General features: G+C 44.2%; 1 protein-coding gene and 2 long non-coding RNA genes across 3 annotated transcripts in view; all 3 read left to right on the top strand.

Moving 5' to 3' along the window:
• LOC121003515 overlaps positions 1 to 13,229 on the top strand; it is a gene marked incomplete at its 5' end in the record, with an annotated part of 1,598,977 nt that overhangs the window by 273,124 nt on the left and 1,312,624 nt on the right.
• Positions 1,389 to 2,552, top strand: LOC121003594. Its single transcript, XR_005779536.1, has 4 exons — positions 1,389 to 1,524; positions 1,965 to 2,110; positions 2,238 to 2,417; positions 2,500 to 2,552. It is a non-coding gene; the product is annotated as an uncharacterized LOC121003594 (long non-coding RNA).
• On the top strand, positions 2,579 to 2,986 carry LOC121003605. Its single transcript, XR_005779547.1, has 3 exons — positions 2,579 to 2,623; positions 2,707 to 2,856; positions 2,940 to 2,986. It is a non-coding gene; the product is annotated as an uncharacterized LOC121003605 (long non-coding RNA).

Raw genomic sequence — 13,229 nt, 5'->3', positions numbered from 1 at the left:
CTTTTGAATGCTGGCGGTGCTTTCACTCTAGTGGTAGCATGAGATGGAGTCTACAACCCACACAAGTGGCTCAGGTAGTGCAGCTTATCCAGGATGGCACATCAATGTGAGCTGTGGCAAGAAGGTTTGCTGTGTCTGTCAGCGTAGTGTCCAGAGCATGGAGGCGCTACCAGGAGACAGACCAGTACATCAGGAGACGTGGAGGAGGCCGTAGGAGGGCAACAACCCAGCAGAAGGACCGCTACCTCCACCTTTGTGCAAGGAGGAACAGGAGGAGCACTGCCAGAGCCCTGCAAAATGACCTCCAGCAGGCCACAAATGTGCATGTGTCTGCTCAAACGGTCAGAAACAGACTCCATGAGGGTGATATGAGGGCCCGACGTCCACAGGTGGGGGTTGAGCTTACAGCCCAACACCGTGCAGGACGTTTGGCATTTGCCAGAGAACACCAAGATTGGCAAATTCGCCACTGGTGCCCTGTCCTCTTCACAGATGAAAGCAGGTTCACACTGAGCACATGTGACAGACGTGACAGAGTCTTGAGACGCCATGGAGAACATTCTGCTGCCTGCAACATCCTCCAGCATGACCGGTTTGGCATTGGGTCAGTAATGGTGTAGGGTGGCATTTCTTTGGAGAGCCGCACAGCCCTCCATGTGCTCGCCAGAGGTAGCCTGACTGCCATTAGGTACCGAGATGAGATCCTCAGACCCCTTGTGAGACCATATGCTGGTACGGTTGGCCCTGGGTTCCTCCTAATGCAAGACAATGCTAGACCTCATGTGGCTGGAGTGTGTCAGCAGTTCCTGCAAGACGAAGGCATTGATGCTATGGACTGGCCCGCCCGTTCCCCAGACCTGAATCCAATTGAGCACATCTGGGACATCATGTCTCGCTCTATCCACCAACGTCACGTTGCACCACAGACTGTCCAGGAGTTGGCAGATGCTTTAGTCCAGGTCTGGGAGGAGATCCTTCAGGAGACCGTCCGCCACCTCATCAGGAGCATGCACAGGCGTTGTAGGGAGGTCATACAGGCACGTGGAGGCCACACACACTACTGAGCCTCATTTTGACTTGTTTTAAGGACATTACATCAAAGTTGGATCAGCCTGTAGTGTGTTTTTCCACTTTAATTTTGAGTGTGACCCCAAATCCAGACCTCCATGGGTTGAAAAATTTGATTTTCATTTTTTTTATTTTTGTGTGATTTTGTTGTCAGCACATTCAACTATGTAAAGAACAAAGTATTTCAGAAGAATATTTAATTAATTCAGATCTAGGATGCGTTATTTTTGTGTTCCTTTTATTTTTTTGAGCAGTGTATATGGTTTATTACTTTGCAATTTGTGTAGATATATGTACTGTATATATCTTGCTTGACCGATGTGATGATTTAAAAACACTGGTGTTGGAGGGGAGGAAGGGGCTTTTAACCTCTCTGTTCTTCCTGTCCCTTTAGAGGTATATATGGACATGCTCCATGTGTGCTGTCATGTCGGACTCTTGGAAAACTATTTACCAGTAAGTCTAAATTCTACTTTATGTATCGCCAACATATTCTGCAGCATTTTACAATTACCCGGATAACATAAGTCCTGTAGAATCCTCCAGTGCTCCAGCACTGAGGCTCCTGTGGTCTCCTTCAGTCTGTTTACATCACTCCAGCGACAGTATTAGTTAGAGCTCCGATGGCGGTATGTATATCACCTGACCATTAAGGCCTAGGATGGTCTATAGCGGTCACGTGCTGTTCATACTGGCATCACTGATGACATGGCTGTAGGGTCATGTGAAGGTGTGACTTACCCTTAAAACTGCCTTGACCTCACAAATGTTTAGATCACAAGAGAACACAACATCTACACTTTATTGTCTCCTCCGATGTCTCCTCTTATTATCTCCAGTAATGGTATTGTACATGGTATTTTCAATTTACATCTTCTCATCTTCTTTCCATTCAGGTTCCTACAATATAGGATCCGCTCAGTGGATATATATTCTATATAAGACCCTTCTCCTGATTGACCTATCAAAGATGGAAAGGGACAAGATGGCAGAGAGTATAATAAATCTCACCCTAGAGATCCTCTTCCATCTTACTGGAGAGGTGAGAGGTTCTGATGATGTCACATTACATCATCTTATCTGTTACTAACAGATGGACATGACTGGAGAGGTGAGGGACTCTGGAGATGTATGGAGTGGTATTTATTACTGTGTCTCTCCATAACCAGGACTACACAGTAGTAAAGAAGACCTCTACTGACCGCTGTCAGGTCCCTGTGTCTGAAGGATGGGGACGAACCCTGAGCCCAATCATGGGGCCTCCACCTCACCCCCTGATACATGAGAAAATCAATAGAGAGATGATCTTAAAACTTACCAACAAGATGATTGAGCTGCTGACTGGAGAGGTGATACTGCTGTGAATGCTGGGACCTTATACAGGAAAGCTATGAAGGGATCTGGGTGATGACTGTATCATTGTGTTGTCAGGTTCCTATAAGGTGTCAGGATGTCACCGTCTATTTCTCCATGGAGGAGTGGGAGTATTTAGAAGGACACAAAAATCTGTACAAGGACGTCATGATGGAGGATCACCGGTCCCTCACATCACCAGGTAATAGACATGACTAAATACACACGTCCTCTCATTATCTGTATGTAAGCAATGAATTCCGTCACTGGATATGTTTCCTACAGTTAAGGAAGAGAGACGAACACCCGAAAGATGTCCCAGTCCTCTTCTTCCACAGGATAATTCAGAAGAACATTACTATGTCCCACAGGATGATCAGGTAGATGGATATAAGGGCATCCTGATGGAGGATCACCGGCCCCTCACATCACCAGGTAATAGACATGACTAAATACACACGTCCTCTCATTATCTGTATGTAAGGAAGGAATTCAGTCACTGGATGTGTTTCCTACAGTTAAGGAAGAGAGACGAACACCCGAAAGATGTCCCAGTCCTCTTCTTCTACAGGATGGTTCAGAAGAACATCACAATGTCCCACAGGATGATCAGGTAGATAGAGATAAGGTCTCATAAAATGTCCCCTATGATCTGTAGAAGGTTGTGTAGATCAGTATTATATGTTTTATCCTTGTATAATGAGAAAGGTGGAGATGGCAGGATTACAGCTGACCGTAGACGTTACATGTTGTCTGTAGCTTCTCACAATTTTCTGCCTGTACAGACTTTTAAGATGACCATCTCTGTGAACTGCTGCAGTTCTTTTGTGGTTGCACAAGAGTGGCACAACAGTTTGCCCTGGGGCCCTTAGAACTCTAGTCAATCCACTTTGTCCTTACACTATAATCAATGATAGCAGAGTGTTCTAGTGATGATAGATAATCAGTTCTCACCTCCCCTGTGTTCTCCCCTGTCCTTTATACTATAGTGAGATATAAGTAGGGGGTTCTAGTGGTGATAATCATGCCTCACCTCTCCTGTGTTCTCCTCTGTCCCTTTATACTAGTTACAGTATCTTCATGCCTGCAGTCATCCCAAAACGGGTAGACAGAACAGGAAGACAGCATTAAAGGGTTTGTTCAGGAATAAGTAACTTTTTACATGTGCCCGCAGCCTCTACTATGGAAAGAGTCATATGTACCTGCTACCCTTAGCTTCGGTTATGCACGCTGGCTCCATTATGTCCATCTTCCAGTAAATGTTGTTTGCTTCCTCGCCGGCACAGGCATGGTCACCTCCTTGACTGCAGCCAATGATTGACTTTAGTGGTGATGTGTTTCTTGTGGACATGTTACTCCTTAATCCAGTCATTGGCTGCAGCAGAGCAGATGATTATGCCCATTCCGAGGAGGTAAACAAGCCATGGACCGAAAGAACTTTGGCTTACCGGCTTCACAGCCCTGGGACGGCCAGCAAGGGCAACAGGTGCACAAACAATGTAATGCTGCTTAGTACTGCTTAACATAAGTATTTGAACACCTGAGAAAATCTGTGTTAATATTTGGTACAGAAGCCTTTGTTTGCAATTACAGAGATCAAACGTTTCCTGTAGTTCTTGACCAGGTTTGCACACACTGCAACAGGGATTTTTGCCCACTCCTCCACACAGATCTCTTCTAGATCTGTCAGGTTTCGGGCTGTCGCTGAGCAACACAGAGTTTCAGATCCCTCCAAAGATGTTCTATTGGATTTAGGTCTGGAGACTGGCTAGGCCCCTCCAGAACCTTGAAATGCTTATTACGGAGCCACTCCTTGGTTATCCTGGCTGTGTGCTTCGGGTCGTTGTCATGTTGGAAGACCCAGCCACGACCCATCTTCAATGCTCTGACTGGGGGAAGGAGGTTGTTGCTCAAAATCTCACAATAAATGGTCCCATTCATCCTCTTCCTAAATACAGTGCAGTCGTCCTGTCCTTTTCACAGAAAAGCACCCCCAAAGCATGATGTTACCACCCCCATGCTTCATAGTAGGGATGGTGTTCTTGGGATGCAACTCATCCTTCTTTTTCTTCCAAACACGACGAGTGAAGTTTAGACCAAAAATTTCTACTTTTGGTCTCATCTGACCACATGACTTTCTCCCATGCCTCCTTTGGATCATCCAGGTGGTCATTGGCAAACCTCAGACGGGCCTGGACATGTGATGACTTGAGCAGGGTAGCCTCCCGTGCAATGCATGATTTGAAACCATGACAGCGGTTCTACCGACAGTGACCTTTAAAAACTGTGGTCCCAGCTCTCTTCATGTCATTGACCAGCTCCTCCCTTGTAGTATAGGGCTGATTCCTCACCTTTCTTATCATCAGTGATACCCCACGAGGTGAGATCTTGCATGGAGCCCCAGTCCAAGGGAGACTGACAGTCGTCTTCAGCCTCTTCCATTTTCTAACAATTGCTCCAACATTTGATCTATTTTCACCAAGCTGCTTGGCAATTGCCCCGTAGCCCTTTCCAGCCTTGTGGAGGTCTCTGGTGTCTTTTGACAGCTCTTTGGTCTTGCCCATGGTAGTAGTTGGCATCTGACTGACTGTGGGGTGAACAGGGGTGTTTAAAGAGCTCAGATAGGTGCTACTAAGTTAGATTAATAAGTGAAGTAGAGGTGGACTTTTTAAAGGCACAGTAACAGGTCTTTGAGAGCCAGAATTCTTGCTGATTGCCAGGTGTTCAAATACTTATGTTCAGCAGTGCAAGACAAATAAATTCTTTAAAAATCCATACAATGTGATTTCCTGAATTTAGTTTTTTAATTCTGTCTTTTAGAGTGGGAATGCACCTACAGTATAAATTTCAGACCCCTCCATGATTTCTAAGTGGGAGAACAAATACTTCTGTATACAGGAGACCTGCAAATATTTGGGTCAGATAACTCCTGCTATCCGGTCATTTTTGGTCATCTTTTCATGTCATATAAAACCTTCTACATGACTTTTCCAACCGTCTGATGACTTCTACAATATTTGTTTCACAGCTTGTGAATCCGGGTGAAGATCTGAAGAATATTATTCCTACAGAGACATATGTGAGGGGCAATGAGCAGAGTACAGAGGACATTCCTACAGATAACCGCCCAGGTGAGTAGTGACTACTAAGTAAAGCAGAGAGGTCTCTAAGATTCTACTCCAATTTTATGTTACATTTTTAGGTTCTCTCTTCTGTCAGTTTTTCTAGCGTTATATTCACAGATTCAAATTAAATATGGATGGAAATGTGACAGCGTTCTAGGTGATATACAGTATGTATATGATGTATATAGTCCATCCCCAGGAGAGGTAATTAATATCAGATCGGCAGCCTTGTCGGTCAGATGTATGGAGAGGACACTGTGCTCTGCGCGCTCTTAGGCCTCTTCCTGGCCATGCAATGTGACGTTCATTGGTCATATGGCCTAGGCACAGATTAATGGGTCTGAGCTGCAATGCCAAGCACAGCTACTATTCAACAGACGGCGCTGTGCTTGGTAAGCTGTGAGGAGGCTTTGTATTAACTGGAGCTCCGGTGAGCACTGAGGCTTCCTCAGACAGCTGATTGGTGGTGGTGCAGGGACCGGACCTCTGCTGATCTCATATTGATGACCTATGCTGAGGAAAATCTTGGAGAACCACTTTAATCATCTGCAAATGATAAAAACCGGAAACAAAATAAGCAAAACATCTCGCTTTATTCAGTATTGCGTATGAGAGCCACGTGCATAAATACATTCACTTACACGCCTTGGCATCCTACCAATGAGGTTACTAATGATTGTCTGAGGAATTTTCTGTCATGCTGAATGCATTTGGGCAAGCAAATTATCAAGATCTGATGCTGGTGCCTACAGTATCTCACAAAAGTCATTCCACCTCTCACATTTTCGTAAATATTTTATTCTATCTTTTCATGGGACAACACTGAAGATCTGACACTTTGATGCAATGTAAAGTAGTCAGTGGACAACTTGTATAACGGTGTAAATTTGGTGTGCCCTTAAAATAACTCAACACACAACCACTAATGTCTATACCGCTGGCAACAAAGGTGAGTACACCCCTAAGTGAGAATGGCCAAATTGAGCTCAAAGTCTTAATATTTTGTGTGGCCACCATTATTTTCCAGCACTGCCTTAACTCTCTTGGGCATGGAGTTCACGGGTTGCCACTTGAATTCTCTTCCACTCCTCCATGATGGCATACGTCTATTTTGAAAAGACAACCTCTGAATATGGAGCTGAGCATGTGCACTCAACTTCTTCGGTCGACTCATGATGAGGCATGTTCTGAGTGGGACCTGTCTTCTTAAACCACTGTATGGTCTTGGCCACCATGCTGCAGTTTGCAATTGCTGATTATCTGGTACCCTACACCAGGTGCTTATCCACGTCCTCCTCAATGGACATCCTCCTATCCCCAACAAAAACAGAGCACATTGTTGCTTCCACTTCTACTCCCTCCTTTTTTATGTGCAAACTGAAGCATTGCCATGTTGTCTTAACCACCTCCGGACCGCCTAACGCAGGATCGCGTTCCGGAGGTGGCAGCCCTGCGCAGAGTCACGCATATATGCGTCATCTCGCGATGGGCGAGATTTCCTGTGAACGCGCGCACACAGGCGCGCGCGCTCACAGGAACGGAAGGTAAGAGAGTTGATCTCCAGCCTGCCAGCGGCGATCGTTCGCTGGCAGGCTGGAGATGTGTTTTTTTTAACCCCTAACAGGTATATTAGACGCTGTTTTGATAACAGCGTCTAATATACCTGCTACCTGGTCCTCTGGTGGTCCCATTTGTTTGGATCGACCACCAGAGGACACAGGTAGCTCAGTAAAGTCCCACCAAGCACCACTACACTACACTACACCCCCCCCGTCACTTATTAACCCCTTATTAGCCCCTGATCACCCCTGATCACCCCATATAGACTCCCTGATCACCCCCCTGTCATTGATCACCCCCCTGTCATTGATTACCCCCCTGTAAAGCTCCATTCAGATGTCCGCATGATTTTTACGGATCCACTGATAGATGGATCAGATCCGCAAAACGCATCCGGACGTCTGAATGAAGCCTTACAGGGGCGTGATCAATGACTGTGGTTATCACCCCATATAGACTCCCTGATCACCCCCCCTGTCATTGATTACACCCCTGTCATTGATCAACCCCCTGTAAAGCTCCATTCAGACGTCCGCATGATTTTTACGGATGCACTGATAGATGGATCCGATCCTCAAAACGCATCCGGACGTCTGAATGAAGCCTTACAGGGGCATGATCAATGACTGTGGTGATCACCCCATATAGACTCCCTGATCACCCCCCTGTAAAGCTCCATTCAGATGTCCTCATGATTTTTACGGATGCACTGATAGATGGATCCGATCCTCAAAACGCATCCGGACGTCTGAATGAAGCCTTACAGGGGCATGATCAATGACTGTGGTGATCACCCCATATAGACTCCCTGATCACCCCCCTGTAAAGCTCCATTCAGATGTCCTCATGATTTTTACGGATGCACTGATAGATGGATCCGATCCGCAAAACGCATCCGGACGTCTGAATGAAGCCTTACAGGGGCATGATCAATGACTGTGGTGATCACCCCATATAGACTCCCTGATCACCCCCCTGTAAAGCTCCATTCAGATGTCCGCATGATTTTTACGGATGCACTGATAGATGGATCCGATCCTCAAAACGCATCCGGACGTCTGAATGAAGCCTTACAGGGGCATGATCAATGACTGTGGTGATCACCCCATATAGACTCCCTGATCACCCCCCTGTAAAGCTCCATTCAGATGTCCGCATGATTTTTACGGATGCACTGATAGATGGATCCGATCCGCAAAACGCATCCGGACGTCTGAATGAAGCCTTACAGGGGCATGATCAATGACTGTGGTGATCACCCCATATAGACTCCCTGATCACCCCCCTGTCATTGATCACCCCCCTGTAAAGCTCCATTCAGATGTCCGCATGATTTTTACGGATGCACTGATAGATGGATCCGATCCGCAAAACGCATCCGGACGTCTGAATGAAGCCTTACAGGGGCATGATCAATGACTGTGGTGATCACCCCATATAGACTCCCTGATCACCCCCCTGTCATTGATTACCCCCCTGTAAAGCTCCATTCAGATGTCCGCATGATTTTTACGGATGCACTGATAGATGGATCGGATCCGCAAAACGCATCCGGACGTCTGAATGAAGCCTTACAGGGGCGTGATCAATGACTGTGGTGATCACCCCATATAGACTCCCTGATCACCCCCCTGTCATTGATCAACCCCCCTGTCATTGATCAACCCCCCTGTCATTGATCACCCCCCCTGTCATTGATCACCCCCCTGTCATTGATCCCCCCCCCCCCCCCTCTGTAAGGCTCCATTCAGATATTTTTTTGGCCCAAGTTAGCAGAATTTTTTTTTTTTTTTCTTACAAAGTCTCATATTCCACTAACTTGTGTCAAAAAATAAAATCTCACATGAACTCACCATACCCCTCACGGAATCCAAATGCGTAAAATTTTTTAGACATTTATATTCCAGACTTCTTCTCACGCTTTAGGGCCCCTAGAATGCCAGGGCAGTATAAATACCCCACATGTGACCCCATTTCGGAAAGAAGACACCCCCAGGTATTCCGTGAGGGGCATATTGAGTCCATGAAAGATTGAATTTTTTGTCCCAAGTTAGCGGAACGGGAGACTTTGTGAGAAAAAAATTAAAAATATCAATTTCCGCTAACTTGTGCCAAAAAAAAAAAAATTTCTATGAACTCGCCATGCCCCTCATTGAATACCTTGGGGTGTCTTCTTTCCAAAATGGGGTCACATGTGGGGTATTTATACTGCTCTGGCATTCTAGGGGCCCCAAAGCGTGAGAAGAAGTCTGGTATCCAAATGTCTAAAAATGCCCTCCTAAAAGGAATTTGGGCACCTTTGCGCATCTAGGCTGCAAAAAAGTGTCACACATCTGGTATCGCCGTACTCAGGAGAAGTTGGGGAATGTGTTTTGGGGTGTCATTTTACATATACCCATGCTGGGTGAGAGAAATATCTTGGTCAAATGCCAACTTTGTATAAAAAAATGGGAAAAGTTGTCTTTTGCCAAGATATTTCTCTCACCCAGCATGGGTATATGTAAAATGACACCCCAAAACACATTCCCCAACTTCTCCTGAATACGGCGATACCACATGTGTGACACTTTTTTGCAGCCTAGGTGGGCAAAGGGGCCCATATTCCAAAGAGCACCTTTAGGATTTCACAGGTCATTTACCTACTTACCACACATTAGGGCCCCTGGAAAATGCCAGGGCAGTATAACTACCCCACAAGTGACCCCATTTTGGAAAGAAGACACCCCAAGGTATTCCGTGAGGGGCATGGCGAGTTCCTAGAATTTTTTATTTTTTGTCACAAGTTAGTGGAAAATGCTTATTTTTTTTTTTATTTTTTTTTTCATACAAAGTCTCATATTCCACTAACTTGTGACAAAAAATAAAAAGTTCCATGAACTCACTATGCCCATCAGCGAATACCTTGGGGTCTCTTCTTTCCAAAATGGGGTCACTTGTGGGGTAGTTATACTGCCCTGGCATTCTAGGGGCCCAAATGTGTGGTAAGGAGTTTGAAATCAAATTCTGTAAAAAATGACCTGTGAAATCCGAAAGGTGCTCTTTTGAATATGGGCCCCTTTGCCCACCTAGGCTGCAAAAAAGTGTCACACATCTGGTATCTCCGTAATCGGGAGAAGTTGGGGAATGTGTTTTGGGGTGTCATTTTACATATACCCATGCTGGGTGAGAGAAATATCTTGGCAAAAGACAACTTTTCCCATTTTTTTATACAAAGTTGGCATTTGACCAAGATATTTATCTCACCCAGCATGGGTATATGTAAAAAGACACCCCAAAACACATTCCTCAACTTCTCCTGAATACAGAGATACCAGATGTGTGACACTTTTTTGCAGCCTAGGTGGGCAAAGGGGCCCACATTCCAAAGAGCACCTTTCGGATTTCACAGGTCATTTACCTACTTACCACACATTTGGGCCCCTAGAATGCCAGGGCAGTATAACTACCCCACAAGTGACCCCATTTTGGAAAGAAGAGACCCCAAGGTATTCGCTGATGGGCATAGTGAGTTCATGGAAGTTTTTATTTTTTGTCACAAGTTTGTGGAATATGAGACTTTGTATGAAAAAAAAAATCAAAAAAAAAATCATCATTTTCCACTAACTTGTGACAAAAAATAAAAAATTCTAGGAACTCGCCATGCCCCTCACGGAATACCTTGGGGTGTCTTCTTTCCAAAATGGGGTCACTTGTGGGGTAGTTATACTGCCCTGGTATTCTAGGGGCCCAAATGTGTGGTAAGGAGTTTGAAATCAAATTCAGGAAAAAATGAGGAGTGAAATCCGAAAGGTGCTCTTTGGAATATGGGCCCCTTTGCCCACCTAGGCTGCAAAAAAGTGTCACACATCTGGTATCCCCGTACTCAGGAGAAGTTGAGGAATGTGTTTTGGGGTGTCTTTTTACATATACCCATGCTGGGTGAGATAAATATCTTGGTCAAATGACAACTTTGTATAAAAAAATGGGAAAAGTTGTCTTTTGCCAAGATATTTCTCTCACCCAGCATGGGTATATATAAAATGACACCCCAAAACACATTCCCCACCTTCTCCTGAGTACGGAGATACCAGATGTGTGACACTTTTTTGCAGCCTAGGTGGGCAAAGGGGCCCATATTCCAAAGAGCACCTTTCGGATTTCACAGGTCATTTTTTACAGAATTTGATTTCAAACTCCTTACCACACATTTGGGCCCCTAGAATGCCAGGGCAGTATAACTACCCCACAAGTGACCCCATTTTGGAAAGAAGAGACCCCAAGGTATTCGCTGATGGGCATAGTGAGTTCATAGAACTTTTTATTTTTTGTCACAAGTTAGTGGAATATGAGACTTTGTAAGAAAAAAAAAAAAAAAATCATAATTTTCCGCTAACTTGTGACAAAAAATAAAAAGTTCTATGAACTCACTATGCCCATCAGCGAATACCTTAGGGTGTGTACTTTCAGAAATGGGGTCATTTGTGGGGTGTTTGTACTGTCTGGGCATTGTAGAACCTCAGGAAACATGACAGGTGCTCAGAAAGTCAGAGCTGCTTCAAAAAGCGGAAATTCACATTTTTGTACCATAGTTTGTAAACGCTATAACTTTTACCCAAACCATTTTTTTTTTACCCAAACATTTTTTTTTTATCAAAGACATGTAGAACTATAAATTTAGAGCAAAATTTCTATATGGATGTCGTTTTTTTTTGCAAAATTTTACTACTGAAAGTGAAAAATGTCATTTTTTTGCAAAAAAATCGTTAAATTTCGATTAATAACAAAAAAAGTAAAAATGTCAGCAGCAATGAAATACCACCAAATGAAAGCTCTATTAGTGAGAAGAAAAGGAGGTAAAATTCATTTGGGTGGTAAGTTGCATGACCGAGCAATAAACGGTGAAAGTAGTGTAGGTCAGAAGTGTAAAAAGTGGCCTGGTCTTTCAGGGTGTTTAAGCACTGGGGGCTGAGGTGGTTAAAGAGGAGGACCTTATTTTTTGTTTTGTTTAGATAAATACCTTTCCTTGCAGGGTACCCCTCGCTGAGGCTGCCACCCTGCCTGTTTTTTTTACAATTGTCGCTCCTACACCCCGCTGGGCCCCCTGCAGTTTTTCCGCTCAGTATTTTAATACTCAGCATCGGTACAGGGAGGAGGAGACGCCAGGGTTTTTTATTGGGTGTCTCTTTCTCCCTGGCTGTGCCACGATCCAATCACAGCAGAGAGCATCACAGCCAGGTAGAAGTAGACGCCCATTGAAAAACCCTGGCGTCTCCTCCTCCCTGTACCGATGCTGAGTATTAACATACTGAGCGGAAAAACTGCAGGGGGGCACAGCGGGCGTGCAACATTTTGAAAAAAAAACAGACAGGGTGGCAGCATCAGCTGGGGGTACCCGCAAGGAAAGGTATTTATCTAAACAAAAAAAAACATGAAAGGTCCTATTTAACCCCTTAGTGACCAAGCCTTTATGACCAAGCGTTTTTCTTCCTTTTTTTATGGTCTCGTTCCAAGAGCTATAACTTTTTTTATTTTTTCATCTATATAGCTTTATGAGGGCTTGTTTTTTACGGGACAAGTTGTAGTTTTTAATGGCGCCATTTTGGGGTACACATAACTTTCTGATTAACTTTTATTAACTCTTTCTGGGAGGAAGATGGGGAAAAATAGCAATACTGCCACTGCGTTTTTACATTATACATTTTTTGGCGTTCATTTTTCGGTACAAATAACATAATATCTTTATTCTCTGGGTCAGTACGATTACAGTGATACTAAATACTTATAATTTTGTTTACATTTTACTTTTTTTGCAATAAAACACCTTTTTATTAACCCAAAAAATTATTTTGCATTGCCACTTCACAAGACCCATAACTTTTTTTTATTTTTTTATATGGAATTGTGTGAGGGCTTGATTTTTGAAAGACGACTTGTATTTTTCATTGGTATGATTTTGGAGTAAATGCCGCTTTTTGATCGCTTGTTATTACGTTTTTTTTCGGTGGAAACTAAGAAGAAATTCGAAATTCTGTCTTTTTTTTTATTTTTTATTTTTTACGGCGTTCACCATAGGGGATAATTTATGTAATATTTATGTAGTCCCGGTCGTTACGGATGCGGCAATACCAAACATATGGGGGATAT

This window comes from Bufo bufo, chromosome 6 (assembly GCF_905171765.1).
Source record: "Bufo bufo chromosome 6, aBufBuf1.1, whole genome shotgun sequence".
Classification (NCBI taxonomy): domain Eukaryota; kingdom Metazoa; phylum Chordata; class Amphibia; order Anura; family Bufonidae; genus Bufo; species Bufo bufo.
This window is presented reverse-complemented; position numbering and strand designations above follow the sequence as displayed.